The 10,000-nt window shown below is 37.9% G+C and overlaps 1 protein-coding gene across 2 annotated transcripts in view; it reads left to right on the top strand.

Annotated features, from left to right (window-relative positions):
• Positions 1-10,000, top strand: part of LOC144967559 (cytochrome P450 2U1-like) — a 41,518-nt gene that overhangs the window by 8,953 nt on the left and 22,565 nt on the right. The window contains exon 1 of one of the 2 annotated variants that reach the window (XM_078904993.1): positions 9,536-10,000. This exon is cut by the window's right edge and continues 273 nt beyond it. The exons of the other annotated variant lie outside the window; for it this stretch is intronic. The gene's annotated coding sequence lies outside the window, so the exon portion shown is untranslated. Of the gene's footprint in view, positions 1-9,535 lie in introns of those variants that run through there. 2 annotated transcript variants of the gene reach the window in all.

Below are 10,000 nucleotides of genomic sequence, written 5' to 3'. Positions count from 1 at the left end.
TTCCCGTGCTTTGTTTTGTATTTCTTTACATATTTTTTGCGTGCTTTATTTTTTGTGTCTTTACTCTTCCCTCGAATTCGCAAAAATGCTGGAATGAGATCCTTATCTCATTTTGGACCCTCTCTTTGGAACGCCTTACCACAGAGCATTCGTGAAAAAGTACCTTTGTCTATTTTTAAACCTGAATAATTTTGTGAATAATTTAACTAATCGCAGAGCATCAAAAGGGCAACCATTGACATAGATAGCGTATTGATGCTTTTCGTTTGGTCAAAATGCTCATATCATGCGCCAGCAGGATATAACGTACCACACAAAATATGTGTAACCTTGAACATTTATAGTCTGATCGATACAATTTTATGAGAACTACTCATAATGATGGCTGGCTAAAAATAATAACATTAGAGCTGAATGACGTCAACTTCGTTCTTTCTATGGGAGGAGTCAGGGTTTAATTTGAATTAAGCTTTGTGGTTTTTTATGGAGACTAAGAGTTCTTTACATAAGTGTAACGGGAGCACATTCATTGCATTAATTCCTTTAAAGATTAGATAAAAGAGTGTCAAATGACTGATCGAATGTAGCCGACTTGACTTCAGTGAGAATCTCACACACTCGTCAAGCCAACAAACACAACGTTATCTCTATTGGTTTTAAAACTTATTTTACTAGTTATTGCGGTCACAGAATCTCAGTTATTAAAAAAAAAGTGTCTCCGGGGTTGATGGTTTCATCTTAAAACTTAAGAAAAAGGTTTAGATCAGAATGCAATGTGGACTTCGAAGAAGATTTTTTCTTCACAAAATTTTTGTCTTTCTGAAAATAGAATTCCGGAAACCTCGTCTTTGTCTTAGTTTCCCATTGCAGAATGTCAGCGTATGAATTTGTATTCTTGGTTGTACATATGGAATACTGATATTTATTTAGAGACCACCTTTTATTATATCCTTCCCCAAAAATAGTAATGATATCGTTTAAAATAACAATTTGTGAGGTCAGATTAATCAAACGTTAAATTACACTAAAATTAGATTTAAAATAAAGAAGTATCGTTTGAGTATTTCTTTTAAAATGTCTTTTATTCAGAGATAACAAAATCAGAATCAATTGAGGGGTAAAGTAAAATATTTCTTTCATTCCTGCGCTTTTGGGATTCGAAATTTGTTTCCAACGCGCACTCGCAGGCTCGTGCAGCTATTGGGACACGTCTGGATTTTTTTAAAAACCAAGAATGTAAGAATAGTGTATTATTCCTCTTTGTCTCACGAAATAGTATGGGATAAATGGGCGAAGGATGATGAAAACAATAGTTTCCATAAGTTTTATTCACCACAAACATCCTCTTATCCATTTTCAATATAAACATGTAATTTGAAGCTCAAGCCTCTTTCTAATTTCGAAAATTACACAGCTGTCTAAAAATCGCAATGAAAAACGTTTTTAAAAAAAAGTGAACCAAGGAAAAGAAAATCGGTGTAATTATTCTATCTCAGTCATAAAATTAATAATTAAAGTGGTAAATTAGGGAGCAGGCACTGGTGTAAGATAAATATATGAAAAACTCTGTATGAAACAGTGCTAGACAAAGCAAAGAGAAAAGTACAAGAAATAAAAACCATCCCAAAAATCAGCATGTCTCAAGACAGGTTGGATATTTAGGTTGTTTTTTTCTTGTATGTTTCTCTGCTTTGTGAGGCTATGTGGTCTAGTGGTATGACACTCGCTTTCGGATCGGAAGGTTAGGTCCTGGGTTCGAGCCTCGCTCGGTGAATAGTTGAGTCCTTGGAGAAGACTCTTTACTCACATTCTCTCATCGTACTCATGTGTACCTGGCCGTTAACAGCGTTGTCTCTGTCTGAAAAAAAAATTGTAATAACTCTTAACAGGCGTCATGTCCCGTCCCGTCACGTTCTAAATGTTAAATGTTGCTGTTGGCCAGGGATCCCTCGTAAAACGCATTGAGCACGTTTAGTGGATATTGCTCTATAAAAAATCTCAACTTTTTTTGTTTTGTTTTTTGTCTGACACCTGTTCCTACACACATATTCATATCTCTACCATCAAATAATTCTCAACTAGTGGCGCTTTTATTGCGACTACAAGAATTTGAAGAAAAAAACAACAAACCCATTGACAAATATTAATTTCTCGGATTACTGAATTAGAAAGAAAAAATGTCTGCAAGCTACAGCTATCAGATAACTAAATCTAGAGACTGTTTTCATCATTGCTGATGCAGAACCCCGTTTGCTATACGGACATTAATTATTGTTAGTTGATTTGAATTAATATTTTAATAATGATTGCGTCGATTTATTGGGTGGTGGATGTTAGGCTAGTCAGAATGACGCTTCGTGGATTCACCTGTTTCCTGCCCTACTCTGGAGAGACACGTATTTAAAAATTTGGCCAAAAAACTCCGTCTTCAAATGTCGATCGATTTAAATGACCCTCATCTTAGCAAAATCTCTCAAACCTTTGGCCTTGTGATGTCCTTGGTTTGAGAGTTTTCCAAGATGAGGGTTATTCAAATAGAGATCGATTCTTAAAGGGTGAGTTTTATGGACAGCTATTTTAAAATGCATGTCTTTTAAGAATATGACAGTTTACTAGTTAAAGTGTACACGTACCAGCATTCGCTGTTTACTAGTTAAAGTGTACACGTACCAGTAGTCACTGTTTACTAGTTAAAGTGTACACGTACCAGCATTCACTGTTTACTAGTTAAAGTGTACACGTACCAGCATTCACTGTTTACTAGTTAAAGTGTACACGTACCAGCATTCACTGTTTACTAGTTAAAGTGTACACGTACCAGCATTCACTGTTTACTAGTTAAAGTGTACACGTACCAGCATTCACTGTTTACTAGTTAAAGTGTACACGTACCAGCATCCACTGTTTACTAGTTAAAGTGTACACGTACCAGCATTCACTGTTTACTAGTTAAAGTGTACACGTACCAGCATTCACTGTTTACTAGTTAAAGTGTACACGTACCAGCATCCACTGTTTACTAGTTAAAGTGTACACGTACCAGCATTCACTGTTTACTAGTTAAAGTGTACACGTACCAGCATTCACTGTTTACTAGTTAAAGTGTACACGTACTAGCATTCCCCTGTTTACTAGTTAAAGTGTACATGTACCAGCATTCCACTGTTTACTAGTTAAAGTGTACACGTACCAGCATTCACTGTTTACTAGTTAAAGTGTACACGTACCAGCATTCACTGTTTACTAGTTAAAGTGTACACGTACCAGCATTCACTGTTTACTAGTTAAAGTGTACACGTACCAGCATTACTGTTTACTAGTTAAAGTGTACACGTACCAGCATTCACTGTTTACTAGTTAAAGTGTACACGTACCAGCATCCACTGTTTACTAGTTAAAGTGTACACGTACCAGCATTCACTGTTTACTAGTTAAAGTGTACACGTACCAGTAGTCACTGTTTACTAGTTAAAGTGTACACGTACTAGCATTCGCTGTTTATTAGTTAAAGTGTACACGTACTATCATTCACTCTTTACTAGTTAAAGTGTACACGTACCAGCATTCACTGTTTACTAGTTAAAGTGTACACGTACCAGCATTCACTGTTTACTAGTTAAAGTGTACACGTACTAGTATTCACTGTTTACTAGTTAAAGTGTACACTTACCAGCATTAATTGTTTACTAGTTAAAGTGTACACGTACCAGCATTCGCTGATTCTCTGAACAAAATAGCACAGCCATTTCAAGGAGGGAAAGAAGCACGCAATCAGTTGCATTTATACAACTTTGAAACCCCAAATGTTTTGACTTTAAAGAGGAAATTGCGATCTTCAACTGAGCATGGTATACGCTCGTTAAAGCTCTTCTAGTATGAATCTATTATTTTAGCACACGTTGCCAATACAGTGGAATCCTGTTAAAGCCAACACTGCCGGACCAGAAACATAGGTTGACTTTAAACATGGTTGACTTTAACTCTCTCCTTACCGTCTATTTCCTGGATTTTCCGCCAAACCCTCATACCGACGACGCATACCATCCAACACAAAAATTGATGTATTTTTACTCAAACACAAAAGCAGTACACTCTTATTATACATAATTTTTAAAAACAAAACTTAGCTCTACAAAACAGTGTTAAATTGTTATAACATTAACATTATTTTTTTCTTTAAATGTTGTGATGCATAATTGAGAAAAATGTTAGTGGTATCGTAACAGATGTGACGATTTTTATATCGATGTGGTTATTCAGTATCAGATACTGAATAGTGCTTTGCCACTATTCAGTATCCATAAGGAACTCTTTTTTTTTATAGAGAGAGTGAAAAATGCGACAATCTCGGTTGAATGAAAATAAACTGTTGACCTACTTCCAGATTGAACACGTGCAGTAACTAACAGCCCGATTCAAAGTTGTAAAAATATTTTAATCGTAATTTTTTTAATTTCTGCTTTTGTGAAATTAACATAGACGTCTAGTTCAAAATATCAAAATAAGAGTGGCATTCAAATACATTTTAAAATGTCTAAATAGACATGATTAAATGTCACTAAATGTTCAGTGACACCATGGCTTGGTGGATATAAGCTGTTTGACTCTGAGCTTAAGGTTCGAGAGTTCAAATCCCAGAGGGGGTAACTTTTTTTTTCCCCATTATTTTTACAATTCCTTCTGTCTATTGATATTTTTTAAACTTTTGTTTTTATAATTTTATTTGCTTGTAATATACTTTAATGTTGATATTATATTATTGTTCTTTTATTGTTATTATTATTATTATTATTATTATTATTATTATTATTATTATTATTATTATTATTATTATTATTATTGTTATTATTATTATTGTTATTATTATTTCTACTTACTTACTATTCTTATTATTGTTGTAATCGTCATCATCATCATTATTATGATTATGATTTTTTTTTTAATCAAGTAGTTGGAGTGATTTAATCAGTTATCGATTTATTACGAATATCTTTTATGTGTTATAATCTCGTTGTTGTGCTCTTCTATTGTTTATTACTTTTAAAAATCTTGCTTTTTTCTGTTTGTCTCATTTGTCATTTATTGTTGTTGTTGTTTGTTTGTTTGTTTGTTTGTTTTGTCATCTAAGGCAAACCCGATTCATTATAAATATGTGGGCAGACTTTCTGCCATTTTTAATTGAGCGATGTACTTCCGTGAATTAATTGCCGTACTATATTAAAATAATAATAATAATAATGATATTAATAATAATATATAATAATAATAATAATAATAATAATAATAATAATAATAATAATAATAATAATAATAATAATAATAATAATAATAATAATAATAATAATAATGATAATAATAATAATGATTTAAATAGATACTGAATTTTAGACTACAATTGACATCTATTTACTGAATACACGTTTTACGAAACCTGCCAAAACACGCCGAAACCCGACAAAGCTATGGGAAGTAGGCAGCAGTGGGGAGTGAACCTGGGACTCAGGGAAGTGTACACCATTGGGGAGTGAACCTGGGGCTGGGTTTCGTCCAAAAAAAATCAATTTCTTTTTTACGAAACCCGACAATATCCGACAAAGTTATGGAAAGAAAGTAGGCAACAGTGGGGGAGTGAACCGGAGACTCAGGGAAGTGTACACGATTGGGGAGTAAACCTAAGTCTATGGTTCTTTTGGCGGGTTGGCGGGTTTCGTAAAAAAGTAATTGCTTCATTCTCGTCTGGTACCCATCTCCCATAGTCCGGCTTTATCTCCCACTGGTATCCATCTTCCCTAGTCCCAGGTTCATTTCCACTGATATCCTCTTCTCACAGTCCCAGGTTCACTCCCAACCGGTGTGCACTTCCCTGAGTCCCGGTTCATTGCCCAATGGTGCCCACTTCCCATAACTCTTGGCAATTTCGGTAGGTTTCGAAATAAAAGTACATTCTGAGCTCACTGTCCACTGGTATCAGCCTCTCGCAGTCCCAGGTTCAATCCTCATCGGTGTCCAAATCCCAGATTCACTCCCCACTGCTGCCTGCTTCCCATAACTTTGTCGGGTTTTGGCGGGTTTCGTAAAAAAGTAATTCCCCCTCCAGAGTCTCAGGTTCACTCCCCACAAGTGTACACTTCCCTGAATCTCAGGATCACCCCCCACTGTTGCCTACTTCAATAAGTTTGTCGGATATTGCCAGGTTTCGTCGGGTTTCGTAAAAAAGTAATTGCTTTTATATGAAACTTGCTGAAACCCGCCGAAAACCAGAGTCTCAGGTTCACTCCCTACTGGTGTACACTTCCATGAATCTCAGGTTCACTCTCCACTGTTGCCTACTTTCCATAACTTTCTCGGATATTGCCAGGTTTCGTCAGGTTTCGTAAAAAAGTAATTGCTTTTATGTGAAACTCGCTGAAACCAGCCGAAAACCAGAGTCTCATGTTCACTCCCCACTGATTGCCTACTTTCAATAACTGTCGGATATTGCCGGGTTTCGTAAAAAAGTAATTGCTTTTATGTGAAACTCGCTGAAACCCGCCGAAAACCAGAGTCTCGGGTTCACTCCCCACTGGAGTACACTTCCATGAATCTCAGGTTCACTCCCCACTGTTGCCTACTTCCCATAACTTTGTCGGATATTGCCGGCTTTCGTAAAAAAGTAATCGCTTTTATGTGAAACTCGCTGAAACCCGCCGAAAACCATAGTCTCAGGTTCACTCCCCCACTGGTGTACACTTCCCTTAGTCTCAGGTTCACTCCCCATTATTTGCCTACTTTCCATAACTTTGCCCCATTTTGTTGGGATTAGGCGCATTTCGTAAACAAAAAGTAATTGCTTTTTTTTTTACAAAACCCGCCGAAACCCAGTCCCGAGTTCACTCCCCACTGGTGTACACTTCCACGAATCTCAGGTTCACTCCCCACTGTTGCCTACTACCCATAACTTTCTCGGATATTGCCAGGTTTCGTCGGGTTTCGTAAAAAAAGTAATTGCTTTTCTATGAAACTTGCTGAAGCCCACCGAAAACCATAGTCTCAGGTTCACTCCCCACTGGTGTACACTTCACTGAGTCTCAGGTTCACTCCCCACGCTTTGCCTACTTTCCACAACTTTGCCGCATATTGTCGGGTATCGTAAAAAAGTAATCCCCCCCCCCCCCCACATTTTGTTATTGCTTTTTTATAAAACCCAGAGTCCCAGGTTCACTCCCCACTGGTGTATACTTCCCTGAATCTCAGGTTCATCCCCTCCTCCCCCCCCCCTACACACACACACACACACACACACACACACACACACACACACAAACGCTGCTGCCTACCTCCCATAACTTTGTCGGATATTGCCGGGTGTCGTCGGGTTTCGTAAAAAAGTAATTGCTTTTTAGTACGAAACCCGCCGAAACCCAGTACGAGGTTCACTACCCACTGGTGTACACTCCCACAGCTGTCCTCTTCCCATAACTTTGTCAGGTTTCGGGGAAAAAAACACCGTACTATAGTGCAAAATCACTATTCAGTGTCAGATACTGAATAGTAGTGCCGCGCTGAAGACCGGTCTGGACCGGCAGTCCCACGGTCTTTTAGCTGTGAACCGGAGACCGGTCCCATATGGGAAGACCGGCGGCGGTCCTCACTTCTTATCACCTTCGGTCTCGCGCCATAGCCTACTACTTCCCCAGCGATTCGTTGCCTTCGGTTGCCTATCTTCCACCAATCACCACCCATCCCACTTAATTAATCGCACCCACCCCCCTTTGCCATACACTAAACGACACAGACGACCATACAGGCAGACGACCACCAACCTCCACTCCGCAAACCGCCCTTTCGTGTGTGAGATGGGGGGAACAGGAGGCGCACGCCTTGGACGATTCCATTATACGGGGTAAATTTCAAAATTTACTACACCATAATGATCGCAATGACAATGATCTATGGTGAAGGCATGACCCCTCTTCTCTAATGGGTTATTGTTTGAAATGTATGGGACTACTAAAGATGTGTGTGTTGTTGTGTGTGTGTGTGTGTGTGTGTGTGTGTCGAACCTAGCAAGTAGCAAATCCGATTTTTTGTTTTCTTTTGTCCATCTCTTGTCACCACTCCTTTCTATCGCAGTGTTGTCATTTAAAATAATACAATAATATTAAAATTTCGTTTGGTGTTTTTACTAATCAAATAATATGAGTTTCATTAGTTTCTTCCTTCCAAAAAACCCAGTTATAACGTCTGAATTTTAAAAAAGTCCAATAGAATATTTGGGGACCCCGATAGCTCAGTTGATAGAGCACTCTCTTTATACGCAAAGGGCCAGAGATCAATCCCGGGTGCAGTCGAGTTTTTTCTGAATCCCTGTCTACTCAGCAATGAATGGGTAGCTGAGTTTGTTAGATCTGGCGAAAAGTCACCATCGACCCCTCTTATTACCTCATCCACCCCCTCTTATTATAACTTCACGTCTCTCTCTTACTCTTCAATGCTCGCTGCCCTCTAATGTGTGTGTGGGGGGGGGGGGGGGGGGGGGTAGGAGTTGCGTGTGTGTATCAACGCCACGAACAACTCGATCAACGCCTTGGGCGATGTCATTATCTCCGTTAATGGGGATAAATTTCAAATTTTATTAAATTATCGAAGTAACAATGAAGTACGGTGAGCAAATAAAGAAGGCATCACCCCTCTTCTCTAATTAGGTTACAATTTGAAATGAGTGTGACTACTCCGTGTGTTTTACTCCTGTAGACCACGGTTTTCATCGTGTAGCGGTCTTTAACGGTTCAAGAATGCACGATCCCACGGTCTCAAAGGTCAAACCGGTTCGAATTTCCAACAGTCTCTCAGGAATGTTCAATGTCGAAAAGGACCGGTCCTAGGACCGGTCCTTGCGGTCTTCATTTCCCAAGGACCGTAGGACCGTGGTCCTTAAGCTTGCCAAGGACCGCCCCGCACTACTGAATAGTGCAAAACCACTATTCAGTATCAGATACTGAATAGTGCTTGCCTTTTTATATGGTTGGTGAGAAAAGAGTTAAAGCAAGGTTGACTCTATCCATAATCAATGGAACGCGCTTAGATAAAGTACAGAAAGTTTGGAACCAACTAGAGGTGTTGAATTTAAGCAGACGTGACTTTAACTCTTTCCTTACCAATCATTTAAAGTATTTTCACAAAATGGCAGGCTAATCTAGCAGAATTTTTTTTTTTAACTCAGACAAACGCTCTACAAAACAACGTTATGTTCTTATTCATTAAACAAAGATAATTCTTCAAAGTTTGTGATGTACAAAATATATCTGAATAAGAAAAACGTATATTTGTGTCGTAACAAATGTGATGATTTTTGCTAAGGTGGTAAGGACAGGTTTAAGAGTGTTGACTTTACGCGGATTCCACTGTAGTTCCTTTTATTTGACGATGCCGTTCGTGTTTAAAAAGAAAAAAAAAACTGTCAAAATCATGTACCGTGACCTTATTTCTAGACCACTGCCTTCAACGTCAATAAAATTGTCGAGGCTTTTAAAATACTGCATATAACGACCCATTCAATACTTCCCAATCATTTGTTAAAAGTGTGTCGATTTGTATTATAAGACTGATTTTTCCAAAACTTGTTAAGTCGATTTTTTCCACTTTTTGAGATTTTCCTTCCTTAAACTAGACGTCTATATTAAAATCAAATCCTTATTCTAAACATCAAAATGCACAAGACTTTGCTTAGACTTATTGATGCTATGCGTTTAGGTAAATTACTCACAACATCCGCTAGCCAGATTAAGCATACCAACACACAAAACTATGCATATGAGTAACCTTTAAGGTTTATCGTCTGATTGATATAATCTAGTGAGAACTAATCATTAACAGGCTATCTCAAAATAATAACAAAGATCTGAGTGACGTCGAATTCGATTCCTCTATATGAATTTGAAGTTTATTCATGATAAAATATTAGAACGAATGAGAGATTTTAGGGGAAATAATCCTTAGAACCTTAAAATGGGAAAAATGG

Source organism: Berghia stephanieae, chromosome 3 (genome assembly GCF_034508935.2).
Source record: "Berghia stephanieae isolate SIO BIC M18660-M18661 chromosome 3, UCSD_Bste_1.3, whole genome shotgun sequence".
NCBI lineage: Eukaryota > Metazoa > Mollusca > Gastropoda > Nudibranchia > Aeolidiidae > Berghia > Berghia stephanieae.
Note: the sequence above shows the minus strand (reverse complement) of the source record. Positions and strands in the feature narration are given on the sequence as shown.